The following is a 16,344-nucleotide window of genomic DNA, read 5'->3' on the forward strand; positions in this document are numbered from 1 at the left end:
GTGTTTGTGTATGTAGGTAGTAGGTTGGCCAGGGCACCAGCAACCCGTTGAGATACTACCGCTAGAGAGTTATTGGATCCTTTGACTGGCCAGACAGTAATGCATTGGATCCCTCTCATTTTTTTCTTTGCCTACGCATACACCGAATAATGTGGCCTATTCTTTATAGATTCTCGTCTTTACTCATACACCTGACAACACTGAAATTACCAAACACTTCTACGCTCAAGGGGCTAATTAATGTACTATAGTTGTTCAGTGGCTATTTTCCTCTTGGTAAGGGTAGAAGAGACTCTCTTGCTATGGTAAGTAGCTCTTCCAGAAAAAGGACACTCCAAAATCAAACCATTGTTCTCTAGTCTTGGGTAGTGGCATAGCCTCTGTACTATGGTCTTCCATTGTCTTGAGTTAGAGTTCTCTTGCTTCAGGGTACACTCGAGCACACTATTCTATCTTTTTTTTCATCCTCTTGTTTTTTTTTTTAAATGGTGTGTTCGGCGGGCTTAATAGAAGGGCCATGGATGCCTGGTGGTTTATGAAGAGGTTGTCTTTGCCTTATCTGATTCTAATTCTTCTCAAAACTATCCTTACTGTCCTCCCTTTAGTTGAAGTGGCTATCCTGGAGGGTATTTAGTCTTGCATGGTGTATCAATTTTGTGAGATTTTGTAAATTTGAGAACAAAGCCCTCAGAAGAATATTGGGAGTTACATGGCAGGACAGGATTAAAAATGAAACTATAAGAGAGATTACTCGAGTGCCATATGTGAATGACATCTTGGTGAGGAGTAGATGGAGATGGTTTGGGCATGCTCTTCGCACTCCCCAAGAGAGCTTAGTTCACCAACTTTCAACTGGGCTCCACAAGGCACTGGAAGAGTTTAAAGACCCAGGCCTACATGGCTGAGGACTATGAAACGTGAAGTAAGAGATTGTGAATGGAGTAGTATTGATTTAAAATGTTAAGATAGAGACTTATGGCGAAATCTAACTAAGGCCCTTTGCGTCAATAGCAAGGAAGGAGATGATGATGATGATTATTGAAATTCAGATAATATTGCTGTTTAGTGCCTTTAAAGCTCCAAAAATTAAAATTCAATTTTAATGTATCAACGAATTATAAGAATGAAAAGTGAATAGAAACTACTATATTACCGATGAGATATATTTTTGACAGTATGTGCGGAAATAAATGAAAATAGAAATGTAACTAAGATGTACCATTATCCATTGCACGCTTATGCTAAAAAATTACTTGGATAAATTATTCACCGTTCTCGTCACGTCATCTTGCACTTACTGTTGTAATGATACAAGTAATTACAAACAGTATGATTCTTTACTAGAGGTTTGCATGATGTCGTTAGATCATTGCGTGTTTTCTTGAAGTTTTTATAGTTCATTTATACATACATATACCAAGGCACTTCACCAAATTTTTTTTTTATTTTTTTTTTTTGGGGGGGTGGGGGTTAGCCGCATATATACATACATATACCAAGGCACTTCCCCCAATTTTGGGAGGTAGCCGACATCAAATGAAAAAAGGGGACCTTTCCTCTCTACGTTCCTCCCAGCCTGACAAGGGACTCAACCGAGTTCGGCTGATACTGCTAGGGTGCCACAGCCCACCCTCCCAAGTTATCCACCACAGATGAAGCTTCATAACGCTGAATCCCCTACTGCTGCTACCTCATATATGAAAGGTGTAATTTAATGTTGTTACAGTTTTTAAAATATTTTGATTGTTTATTACTTCTCTTGTGGTTTCATTTCCTCAAAGGGCAATTATTCCCTGTTGGGTCCCTTGCGCTTATAGCATCTTGCTTTTCCAACTTGGGTTAAAAGCTTTGCTTGAAATGATAATGATAATAATGATAATAATACTGAATTATTAAACTCTTCAAGGCACTAATATATTCTTATCTACTTATTTATCTAATTATCATATACCAGTGTACGCGACCTGTCAATAATGACGGCAAAATATTTACATAGATATGCACACACAGATTCAACCCTCCTTAACCCCCTCTGCCTTTCCAAACTACAACTCCTCTCACCAGGGTATGACTACTCCGTCTACACGAGGGACGGTAAGAGATCGAGTCTTGCCGCTGAGCTTGACCGGAAATATATATATATATATATATATATATATATATATATATATATATATACATACATAAACACATACATATACATATATATCCATACATACACACATATATATATATATATATATATATATATATATATATATTTATATATATATATATATATATATATATATATATATATATATATATATATACACATATATGTATGTATGTATGTATGCATGTAGCCAGACACTTGGTCTTTATTATATAGAGATGAAATACGTAACAACATATCTTTTCCCAACATGAAAGTTATTACAAAATTTTTCATCATATATTTATCATATCCTATTTATTCTTTTAAAGCAATTAGTAAAGCACGTTCTTTTTCACTGATTCCCTTGACAAAAAAATAGTAATTAAATATTTCATATATGTATTTTCTTGATAAAGAAAACTGCCAAGATGTAAATTGAAAATTTACAATCCCTCTTCCTTAAGCTGAAGCTTGCGTTATTTTGAATAATATTTACGGTCATTGATTTATATACGCTTAAAAATTTGCATTAGAAAACGGTATTAAAAATTTGCATTAGAAAACGGTATTAAAAATTTGCATTAGAAAACGGTAAACGCTTGGCAACATTTATTCCAGGATTTTTACAGTTTTAAAAACGTATATATTGACGTAAATGTGTGATATTACGGTCACCAACCCGTAAAATATAAGAACAAAGTAAGGTACGGTCACCAACCCGTAGATTTAAGAACAAAGTAAGGTACGGTCACCAACCCGTAGAATATAAGAACAAAGTAAGGTACGGTCACCAACCCGTAGAATATAAGAACAAAGTAAGGTACGGTCACCAACCCGTAGAATATAAGAACAAAGTAAGGTACGGTCACCAACCCGTAGAATATAAGAACAAAGTAAGGTACGGTCACCAACCCGTAGAATATAAGAACAAAGTAAGGTACGGTCACCAACCCGTAGAATATAAAAACAAAGTAAGGTAAAATTACGGTCGCCTTTATTTTACTGAAATACGGAGAACACTATTCTTACGGAGAATTTCCTATTAAAATTACGGCTTTTTTTTAACTGTAGCTATAAACGGTTTGAATTAAATGTTGTCAAAATTTTGATAAATTGTTCACAGTATATAAGTAATACACGTAAAAGATTACTCTACTTATTTTATCAAGGCTTTCAAAAAGAAACTGAAGACTTTCTTGTTTTCTCAAGTGCTTCTATTATGTGGATTTTGATAGTAAACACTCAATATGCTTCCTGATACGCAAAATACCCAAGTCTGTCTCTATAGTTTGGACGTGAAAGATCTGTTTTAATGTTGTTACTATTCTTGAAATATTTTGTATTAATTATTCATTATTTCTCTTGTAATATATTTATTTCCTTATTTACTTTCCTCCCTATTTTACCCTGTTTGGGCCTTTGGGGTTATAGCATCCTGGTTTTCTAGGGTTGTAGCTTGGCTAGTAATAGAAATGATAGTAATAATAATAATAATGATAATAATAATGTATTAATAATAATGATAATAATCATCATCATCACCATCATCATCATTATTATTATCATCATCATCATCATCATCATCATCATCATTATCGTCATAATCATAATAAACGGCTTAAATTGAGTGTCGTCAAAATGGTAATGCGCTGTTCATTGCTCCAAAGTAATTCAAGTAAAAGATTACTTACTTATTTTATGAATGTATGATTTAAGGACTAAGTCTATTCGCAATGATCTTTGCTGATCCATTTTCACAACGGTATTTATTAGAGAAAAATCTGTCCCATAAATCGAATCATCATCATAATCTCCTCCTACGTCTATTGATGCAACAAGGGCCTCGGTTAGATTTCGCTAGTCGTCTCTTATCTTTAGATTTTAAATCAATACTTCGTCATTCATCATGTACTTCATGCTTCGTAGTCCCCAACCATGTAGGGCTTGGTCTTCCAACTCTTCTAGTGCCTTGTAGAGCCAAGTTGAAAGTTTAGTGAAATAATCTAATTTCGGGAGTGCGAAACGCATGCCCAAACCATCTCCATCTACCCCTCACTATGATCTTATCCTCATATGGCACTCGAGTAATATCTCTTATAGTTTCACTTCTAATCCTGTCCTGTCATTTAACTCCCATTTAACTGAAATTACCTATAGAACTCATGCCATATATCAGTTTAGTGAGATCGGTGTTACTGTATGGACATGAGTCTGGCTATGACAATGAAACAATATCCAACAGATTTTTATATTGGAGAACAAAGCCCTCAGATGGATATAAATCGAATAGGTATAGATATTTATGATGACGAATGAAAATGTTCATCACAACAAATTAATAGAACTGAAAAGACAGCAGCCAACGAAACACGATGGGTAGTTTTCCTTAATCCCACCCTCTTGGGTGGCTAGCTGCTTGTTTCCCTTTGACCTTCGATCCACCTAATGGGATATTATGGGGGAAATCCTGCCTAATGTTTAACACAATCTTTAACGCAAAATATTAATCGAATTAAACGAACAATACGCACGTATAATACGAGAAGGATCCCTAATGTGTAACGCAATCTTTAACGCAAAATATTCGAGAAGGATGCCTAATGTGTAATGCAATCTTTAACGCAAAATATTCGAGAAGGATCCCTAATGTGTAACGCAATCTTTAACGCAAAATATTCGAGAAGGATCCCTAATGTGTAACGTAATCTTTAACGCAAAATATTCGAGAAGGATCCTTAATGTGTAACGCAATCTTTAACGCAAAATATTATCGAATTAAACGAACAATACGCACGTATAATACGAGAAGGATCCCTAATGTGTAACGCAATCTTTAATGCAAAATATTAATCGAATTAAACGAACAATACGCACGTATAATACGAGAAGGATCCCTAATGTGTAACGCAATCTTTAATGCATAATATTAATCGAATTAAACGAACAATACGCACGTATAATACGAGAAGGATCCCTAATGTGTAACGCAATCTTTAATGCAAAATATTAATCGAATTAAACGAATACGCACGTATAATACGAGAAGGATCCCTAATGTGTAACGCAATCTTTAACGCAAAATATTAATCGAATTAAACGAACAATACGCACGTATAATACGAGAAGGATCCCTAATGTGTAACGCAATCTTTAATGCAAAATATTAATCGAATTAAACGAATACGCACGTATAATACGAGAAGGATCCCTAATGTGTAACGCAATCTTTAACGCAAAATATTAATCGAATTAAACGAACAATACGCACGTATAATACGAGAAGGATCCCTAATGTGTAACGCAATCTTTAACGCAAAATATTAATCTAATTAACGAACAATACGCACGTATAATACGAGAAGGATCCCTAATGTGTAACGCAATCTTTAACGCAAAATATTAATAGAATTAAACGAACAATACGCACGTATAATACGAGAAGAATCCCTAATGTGTAAAGCAATCTTTAACGCAAAATATCAATCTAATTAACGAACAATACGCACGTATAATACGAGAAGGATCCCTAATGTGTAACGCAATCTTTAACGCAAAATATTCGAGAAGGATCCCTAATGTGTAACTCAATCTTTAATGCAAAATATTAATCTAATTAAACGAACAATACGCCAATACGCACGTTTAATATGAGAAGGATTTGCTGCTTGATACCACGACAAGGAGCCAGGATTCACGGGAACACTGCCCAGACACACTAAACAAGGAACACTAGAATGTCGCCTCGGTAGATTTTGGGTGTGTCCTCCATGAAAACGGAGAATTACAGGTGACGTGACGAATTAGACACATCATTTATACAAGCTGCTATTTAGCAGACGTGTGTAAAAGGATCTAGAATAATTTCCCTCCCAAGTTCTTCTGCTATTTCTACAGACTAAGAATTACGCTATTAGTAATCCTAAACGAGGGTTTTTCATATATATATATATATATATATATATATATATATATATATATATATATATATATACTTTTATTGTATATATATATATATATATATGTATATATATTATATATACATATATATATATATATATATATATATATATTTATTTATTTATTTATTTATATATTATGTATATATATATATATATATATATATATATATATATATATATATATATATATATATATATATATAAAGACACACACACATACATACATACAGAACACTAGTGCACGTAACCTTTCAAAAATGGCGGCTAAATATCTAGATAAATATGCACGCACCCCCTCTCAATAGGGTATGACTACTATATTGAGTTAGGCACTTGCTCCATATAGAGGATATGTAGGTTTGTGTGTGTACACAAACAAACAGTATACGATACAAGACGTGATATAGAATTATTTACTAAGCACTGCAACTCGGCTGAACTTCCTTATGACTGATGTCATGACGCTATAGTTTTAATGGCTCTCAAAGCCTAATGTAATTACAAAGTGCCTCTACTCACACGCAAGACAGAACCCTTTTAGTGATGAAAATTATATAGCAGATCTTTAGTAAGAGTGAATAAAACTTCGCCCTGATACAGCAGGAATATTTTCTTTTTTATATTATTATTATTATTATTATTATTTGCTAAGCTACAACCCTAGCTGGAAAAGCAAAATGCTATAAGCCCAGGGGCCCCAACAGGGAAAATAGCCCAGTAAGGAAAGGAAAGAAGGAAAAATAAAATATTTTAAGAAGAGTAACATTAAAATAAATATTTCCTATATAAACTATGAAAACTTTAACAAAACAAGAGGAAGAGAAATTAAATAGAATAGTGTGCCTGATTGTACCCTCAAGCAAGAGAACTCTAACCCAAGACAGTGGAAGACCATGGTACAGAGGCTATGGCACTACCCAAGACTAGAGAACAATGGTTTGATTTTGGAGTGTCCTTCTCCTAGAAGAGCTGCTTACCATAGCTAAAGAGTCTCTTCTACCCTTACTAAGAGGAAAGTAGCCACAGAACAAATACAGTGCAGTAGTTAACCCCTTGAGCGAAGAAGAATTGTTTAGTAACCTCAGTGTTGTCAGGTGTGTGAGGACAGAGGAGAATCTGTTAAGAATAGGCCAGACTATTCGGCGTATGTGTAGGCAAAGAGAAAGAACCGTAACCAAAGAGAAGGATCCAACGTAGTACTGTCTGGCCAGTCAAAGGACCCCATAACTCTCTGAATTTTGACAATAAATTTGCGAAAGTAGATTTAGAAAATAAATTCCAAATCATATGTGGAACAGTATTCTTAACAATCACCCTTAAGCTGCTTGTTAAAAGGACTTGCATAGGCTGAATTTATGGAATTTCCGTCTTATAGCCAGGTGGTGGGGCCAAGAATGTCATTCAAGGCAGTAGTCTTATAGCCAGGGGTTGGGCCAATGATGTCATTCAAGGCAGTAGTCTTATAGCCAGGTGGTGGGGCCAAGAATGTCATTCAAGGCAGGAGCTTAAGATGGAAGAAACGAGTAGATAGAAGGCTAGGAAGTGGGTGCATCTATTGTCCGAAGGTATACTGGGAAGTCCCTTTAGTAATACCTACATTGTATCACCTGAAGAATGATGTCTGCACTGACTACTTTAACAAAGTCTAAGTCGCTCCATTTCAAAGACTCAAAATATAAGATTATTTTCTAACAGCAAGAAACAAAGCAGAGCCTCGGGGTTGTTTCCATTATTAAAGACGTGGACGCTAACAATAGCGTTTTAGGCCGGGAGCACACTAGCGACTCTGTGGCGCCACAAAGCCACGCCACGCCTGTGGCGGGGATGAGCGACAGAGAGCCACAGTCGCTTGCCACAGTCGCTAGTTTGCGCGGCAAAACTTGAAAACAATGGAAACCTATGGGAGACCACATCCCCGCCACACGATGCTGTGGCTTTGTGGCGCCACTGAGTCGCTAGTGTGCTCCCGGCCTTAAAGTACAACCTGTGTATGCCGTTTGTGCAGGATGAAAAAGTATCAAGATAAGAGAAGATTCTATATCTGAGCGCAATAGCTGTTTTGTACACCTTGCTTCGTTCAAGGTTCGTTCGTTTGTTGTTACTTTACTCTCATATCTCGTTCAAAAGGAAATAAACACAATGAAGACACTATTTCAAGCTAAAGCCAAGACCACAGCAACCAGCGTAACCTGAAGTATCACGACAGACAGAACTAAGACTTTTGGAAACATCCCTCCCTAGCAATCTGCCGGTCATGGGCTCGAGTCCCCCTCAAGTTCGATAGTTTCTTGTAGTGTCTGCAACCTCACCATCCTTGTAGGCTAAGGATGTGGTGGTTGGGAAATCCTATAGCTCTATCTGCTTAGTCATTAGCAGCCATGGTCTGGACCTCCATAGTCCTAGCTTGGGTGGAGAGGGGCCGTAGGCGTTGATCATATGTATATATGGTCAGTTTCTAGGGCATTGTCCAGCTAGTTAAGGTATTGTCAGAGTTCCTTGCCTCTACAATTCACGAGCAGCCTTTAAACCTTTAAAGACCAATACTGTAAGTAGGGTTTAAACTCGAGCATGTGCCATGTGGCCATTACCTTAAATGCTGCTGTTTTTTACCTTAGATTTCCTTAAAACTTTTTCAAATTTCCTTGAATTTTAAGCTAGTAAAACCGAAATTACCTTAGAATTACCTTAAAACCATAAAATTACCCCCAAACTAAGGTAATTACTTTAAAAGTTTAAACCCTGCCAACCAGCTACATTGGCTAACGTTATAAGTAACTGAAACAGATAGCAACAACACTTCAGTCTTCAGTCGTTGCTTTCTTCGGTTCCCAGCCCCGCCCTTATATCTCTTTCTTCTACTCATCTCATTATTAAAGCTATTTCATTCTGATGATAATCTGTGAAATTTGTCCCGAAAGATACAAGTATAAATCTGCGACAGGAAAATAATGGAGAGACTTTTCATTTATTACTTAACTAGTAGTGTACGTGAGCAGTCAAAAAGGGGAGCTAAATATTTATACATACATACGTATATATATATATATATATATATATATATATATATATATATATATATATATATATATATATATATATACTGTATATGCACGCACACACGCGCACACTGATTCAACCCTTCCACCCCCCCCCTATCCTCTCAGGGTAGGCCTACCCCCCCCCCTTCCCACCATGGTATAACAACTCTCTTTCCCCTTACCCGAGGGAAGGGGAGAGATCGACTAAAATTATACATCTAGCAATGCCGATGAGCGTGACCAGAAATTATATATATATATATATATATATATATATATATATATATATATATATATATATATACATATATATATACATATATACATATATATATATATATATATATATATATATATATATATATATATATATGTATATATATACACAGACACTTTCTCTTTATATAGATATATATATAAATATATATATATACATATATATATATATATATATATATATATATATATACACACAGACACTTTCTCTTTATTATGTAGGAGAGATTGCATTATTTGATACTTTCCCTCTATTATACTTAGTTCCTGAAAAATTGTTGTTTTTCTCTTAGATTTCTTTCTTTGCGTTTGTGCTCTCTTTCTATTTAACGATCGAATTGCTCAACTACGAGATCGCTATTGCTCCCCTTCAAACTAGTTACTTAATCAATAACAGTATCCTGAGTTTTTTTTTCTCATATTTAAACTCTTTCTGAAAGCTGAAGGATATTTTCTTGTTTTCCTTATTAATTTTTTCGTACTAATCTAATTTTACTGTTATTTTATGCCCTATATTCAATAAACCTAACCTACCCCATCGCTCTATCGACTAGTTGAACTTTTCCCAAACTCTCACGAAAATTTTCAATATATTTTATTTATGTTGCCTTGTATTTTGTACGGGGTCTTCTCTTGATGCAAGTTATGGGGCATTAAGTTGAACACTAACAAAACTCAAATTATGATTGTAAAGTAGGTTAAGGACAGTAGCTCTGCAACATCCAGATTATTATTATTATTATTATTATTATTGTTGTTGTTGTTAATATTATTATTATTATTATTGTTTTTGTTGTTGTTGTTGTTATTGTTGTTGTTGTTATTATTATTTTTATTATTATTATTATTATTATTATTATTAATTCTGAAATTATTATTATTATTTTTATTATTATCATTGATAATGTTTCTGTGACTCTATATGAGTCTTTTAAAGTTTTAGTCATGATTCTTGATAGAAGATTTACTTTTGAGAAACACATTTGATCGGTTTCTTCTTCAACTGCGCACAAAAATGGCTTATTTAGAAAGTCTTCCAAGATTTTCGGTGATCAATCTAGTCTGAAGAAGTAGTTTACTTTTCTTTTGCCTTGTTTCCAGTGTTGTTCCTCCTGTCTAGTCTTCAGCTGCTGACTCGCATCTTAAATTTGTTGGACAAGAACTTGTGATCTATTTAAAGGTCGCTCATGAATAGCAGAGGCAAGGGACAGTGACATTGCCCTAGCAAGCAGGACAATGCCCTAGAGACTTAGCATATATGATCAGCGCCCAAGCTCCCTCTCCACGCAAGCTAGGACCAGGGAGGGCCAGACAATGGCTGCTGATGACTCAGCAGATAGGCCTATAGGCTCCCCCCAAACCCCTCAACCTTAGCTCACAAGGATGGTAAGGTTGCAAACATTAAAGGCACTAATGAGTCTGAGCGGGACTCGAACCCCCGACTGGCAAACACCAGGCAGAGACGTTACCAATCAGGCCACAACAACCCGTAAATTACTTAATCCTGATCTAGATATTAATCTCTGGCACCGTCGTTCAATTAGTTCATTATGCATGTTGCTTAAGATTTTTCATAACTGGCCATCCATTGCATTCAGATCTTCCTAGACAGTACTATCCTGCTCATGAAACTAGTTATGTAGTTAATCTAATATGCGTGCCTTCTCCACCATAAGGCTCAATATTACACAGTATTCTAGAAGATATATTCCTGCTATGGTCAAATTGTGGAGCGATCTTCCTAATCAAGTAGTCGAGTCGGTGGAACTTCAAAATTTCAAACTGCAGCGAATGTTTTTATGTTTAACAGGCTTACGTGAATCTCTCTTTATATTTCATATATTAAAGAGCTAATTTAATGTTGTTATCGTTCTTAGAATTTTTAGTATTAATTTTCTATTACTTCTTTTGCAGTTTATTTATTTCATTTTTTATTACTGGGCTATTTTTCCTGTTTGAGTCCTTGGGCTTGTAGCATCCTGCTTTTCCAGCTAGGGCTGTAGTTTAGCTAGAAATGATAACACAACAACAACAACAATAATAATAATAATAATAATAATAATAATAATAATAATAATAATGATAATAATAATAATAATAATAATAATAATAATGATGATGATGATGATAACGGCGTGACCTCTAGAGTTCTCGCTTTTTGATAGACGTACAAGGACAAATTGGATATCTTCACCACCTTTCTTATTATTATTATTATTATTATTATTAGCCAAACTACAAACCTAGCTGGAAAAGCAAGATGCTATAAGCACAAGGGCTCCAACAGGGAAAGATAGCCCAGTGAGGAAAGGAAATAAGGAAATAAATAGATTATTTTTTTTCCACCTTCCATGGTTTATTATTACATACAGCCCATTCATGGAGCAATAATGGGTCATTGTAATTCTAGCTTAATGTAAGATCTAAGAGTGTAAAATAGGTAACGAAATATTTCCTCCATATAAAAAAATGAAGTTCACGTTTTGGGTAACGTCCTTGACTGGTGAACGCCAGACTGGGGTTCGAGTCCCGCTCAACTTCGTTAGTTCCTTTGGTTGCTGCAACCTTACTTACCATCCTTGTGAGCTAAGGATGGGGGTGTTGTTTTGGGGAAACTATAGGTCTATCTGCTGAGTCATCGGCAGCCATTGCCTGGCCCTCCTCGGTCTTAGTTTGGGTGGAGAGGAGGCTTGGGCGCTGATCATATGTGTATATGGTCAGTCTCCAGGATATTGTCCTCCTCGATAGGGCAATGTCACTGTCCCTTGCCGCTGCCATTCATGAGCGACCTTTAAACCTTTAATGCGTATGAGCTGAAATAACCCATTACATTACATTACATTATTGCTGATTATACCTTCGTTAAAGTAATTATCATTATTTCCATATATCTTTCCCTGTTGTTGTTGTTGTTGTTGCGGTGTTGTGTTCTTGTTGTTAACAAAATTACTTAAAATTAAATCTAATGAATGGACTAAGTGCTTCTTTCCAAATTGACATTAAAAATGTTACCACGCAATAAGGGTGTGTCAATTGGGCTAATGAAAAGTAACCTATTGTTACAAAAAATGTCTAGTTGCCATGTATGTAATTTATGTCCGATTTAGCGTCTCCCCTATCACAACTCTGAAGAGAGTTCATGGATTTGATCCCAGGGTGAGGGCAGACCGCCACGGTCCTGTATTCCAAATATCCCTTGTCGAATATATAGAACTATACTAATTTTTTTTAATGAGGCGCATTTGCACCGACTCGCAGCGGTGCCCTTTTTAACTTGGAAAATGTTTCCTGCTATCTGATTGGTTAGAATTATCTTGTCCAACCAATCAGCGAGCAGGAAACGTTTCTGAGCTGAAAGGACACCCCTGCGAGTCGGTGCAAATCTGCCTCGCTAAAAAGAATTGACTATAGTGTACGCAACTCGTCAAAAATTACGGCTAAATACTTGGATATGCATAAACAGATTCAACCCTTCCTACCCCCTCCCCCTTTCCTAACTACAACACACCAGTTTCCGAGTGTATCCTTCGGGGTACCCCCTCTCACCAGAGTATGACTACTCCCCTACCGGAGGAGGAGATGATGATGATATATATACTCTATATATAATCAGACACTTTCTCTTCATATAGGTGAGATGGTCTGGTCGAGGTCACCTCACTGTATATTACAGGTCTTTGCAATCTCATTTCTGCCCCGGGCTTTACTCACTATACCTCAGATCCTGTCATAGTGTATGGATGAAAGTGCAACCTCAGAGCTTTAAGGTAAAGCCCTTAGGTTACATGATCATACAGACCTAATTGCTAAATCTAAATGAATTCCAAATGGGCTCAAATCAGACATCAGATATTTGAGTTACCTGTACACTTTTTCTTTAGCGGCTGATATTTTGTAAAGTTATCTGCCCTCTATAATAAAGAGCAAGTGTCTCTCTCTCTCTCTCTCTCTCTCTCTCTCTCTCTCTCTCTCTCTCTCTCTCTCTCTCTCTCTCTCTATATATATATATATATATATATATATATATACACACACACACTGAGCGCCATTGCCAAATGTATGACTATTTGGTTTCTCCTTGTTCATCGGGTAGTGGGGGAAATGGAGCAGTCATAGCCTGGTGAGAGGGTGTACCCCGAGAGGTACACTCGTAAACCACAATCTCCCACAAATTGCAAAAACCGCCCTGCAGTAGTTAGGAAAGGGGGTGGGGTGGGAAATGTTGAATCTGTGTCTGTGCATCTCTATCTTAAATATTTATCCGTCACTGTTGATGGGTCTCGTACTCTAGTTTTTATATAATAGTTTGATCCGCTGTGTAATTGTATATGATAACACTTCCATAAAGATATCTAATTTTAGCACTACTTGAATCTCATTTTCAGATATCTAATGTACAAAAATTTAGACAAACTTGTTGCTAAGACAAGGGGAAATTGTCTTTTGCGAATAAAATTACACTTTCCATCACAAGTAAAAGACCACACATGTGCACATATATAGAGGTTTATATATAGTTATATAGGAATTGAGAAAACACTAAATGAAGCAAGAGCTGGAAAAGCACCTGGTATGGATGGTGCAAGGGCTGAGATGTTAAAGGAAGAGGGTGTGACTATACTTGAATGGTTGGTGAGATTGTTTATGTTCTATGTTGTCAATAGTACCAGTGGACTGGGTGTGTGCTTGTATTGTTCCACTATACAAAGGTAAGGGAGAAATGAATGAATGTTGTAAATCAAGGGGTATTAGTTTGTCGAGTGTGGTTTGACAAGTGTATGGTAGAGTGTTAATTAATAGGATTAAGGATAAAACAGAGGATGCAGTGTAAGAAGTACATGGTGGTTTTAGAAGAATTGGGGAATGTATGAATCAGATTTTTTACAATTAGGCAGATATGTGAGAAATATTAAGCAAAAGGCAAAGAGGTGTATGTTGTGTTTATGGATCTGGAGAAAGATTATGATGGTGTTTTTAAGGTGATGTGGAATGGGATGAGGTTATATGGAATAGGTGGAAGGTTGTTGCAACTGTAAGGACAGTGAGACAAGCGTCACCAAGATCAACTGATGCTTTATTTGAATGCGCACGGAAATACATAACAAGGTGCGGACGGAAACGTAGGATTACATTGGCGCCAAGTCAGATTGAAGTGCCCGCCAAAATATGTGTTTTCTTACACTTACAAATATATGAATTATGGGTTAACAAAAACATGTCATGAAACGATACATATATCAAAATGTAGCTCTGGTAGAGCGGAATATATATACATAGGACACCACAGTGTGGCGAAGAGAGAATTTAAATAAATAAGTAGTTTGTCGATTTTCTGGACGACGAAGGGATCGGTGTCCTTACAAGTACTCCCCCCCCCCAGACATCGGGCGGCGTAGAGGGCTGATGATCAATCTTCGTATCTCTTCGGGCGTCGGAGGGTTCCTCTTGTTTTGAACGGAGGGGCGCGCTGGCGGTCGGTGTAAGGATCTCTTCCTCTTGACGTCGTTTGATGATTTTTCCTTCGTTGGGCGGCTTGTTTTGTGGCGGAACTCTGGGTCTGCCAGGTCCAGCGGAGGCGGTGTCGCTTCCTTCGAGAAACGCTGGTTTCACGCGGTCTATAGAGACCCAGTCCTCTTGGCCATGGACGTCGAGAAGGAAGGCTTTCGTTGTCTTTTTAATAACCCGGTAGGGACCTCGATAAGGTCTAGTCAGTGGTTGTCGATGAGCGTCGACACGGACGAAAACGTACTTGCAGTCATCCAGGCTTTTTGGCTTGAAGTGCTTGGTTCTGTCCTGGTAAGTTTTGAGACACGGCCTGAACTTAGGTGATCCAGCTGCGTGTCGTCGGTTGATGAGGGAAAGAATTCGCCAGGAACTGCGAGCGCTTCCCCGTAGACTTTTTTGGAGGGCGAAGGTTCGCCGTCTGCGCGAGGGGCGGTGCGAAGGCCGAGGAGTACCCAAGGAAGTCGTGATTTCCAGTCCCCGTCGGTGCAGCTCGCCATCAGGGACGCCTTGAGGGCGCGGTGCGTTCGTTCGACCATGCCGTTTGCCGCGGGGTTGTATGCCGTGGTGCTGTGGAGCGTCGTCCCCATCAGGTTCGCCAAAGCCAGCCATATTTCTGAGAGGAAAGCGGGGCCTCTGTCAGTCGTGATGTCGTCAGGAACGCCAAACCTGCTCACCCAGCTTGACAGGAGGGCTTCGGCACATGCTTGAGTCGTAGCTTCGGTCATCGGCGATGCCTCCAACCACCTCGTGGAGCGATCGATGATCGTAAGTAGGTAGCGAGCGGATCCAGAAGGGGGCAATGGTCCCACGACGTCGATGTGTATATGTCCGAAACGTCTTTTTGGCTGGGGAAAATCGCCCACCCCCGATTCGGTGTGACGGCTGACCTTGCTTGACTGGCAGTTGATGCATGACCTCGCCCATTCCCGGGCGTCCTTTTTTATCCCTGGCCAGACAAACTTTTCAGACAGAAGGCGAGCGGTGGTGCGTCCTGAGGGGTGCGAAAGTCCATGGATGATATCGAATATTTTCCTTCTGCAGGAGGCTGGTACCCAGGGACGAGGGCGGCCCGTGCTGGTGTCGCAAAGAATAGTTACTCCTGCTGGTCCGAGGGGAACCGCACTTATCTTGAGCGCGGATGGCTCCGTCAGGTGAACCTGTGCTTCTCGGTCGGTGCGTTGTTCGGTTGCGAGATTGGCGTAGTCGATTCCCAGGTGGATCGCGTCAATTTCAATCCTTGAAAGGGCGTCCGCGACTGGGTTTTTCTTTCCTGGGACGTAACGTATGGTGCACCCGAATTCGGCGATTGATGCGAGATGACGTTGTTGTCGGGATGACCATGCGTCCGTTGATTTCGTGAAGGCGTGGACGAGGGGTTGATGATCCGTTGCAATCGTGAAGGGGGTACCCTCCAAGATGTGCCTGAAGT

This window comes from Palaemon carinicauda, chromosome 40 (assembly GCF_036898095.1).
Source record: "Palaemon carinicauda isolate YSFRI2023 chromosome 40, ASM3689809v2, whole genome shotgun sequence".
In the NCBI taxonomy this organism is placed as follows: domain Eukaryota; kingdom Metazoa; phylum Arthropoda; class Malacostraca; order Decapoda; family Palaemonidae; genus Palaemon; species Palaemon carinicauda.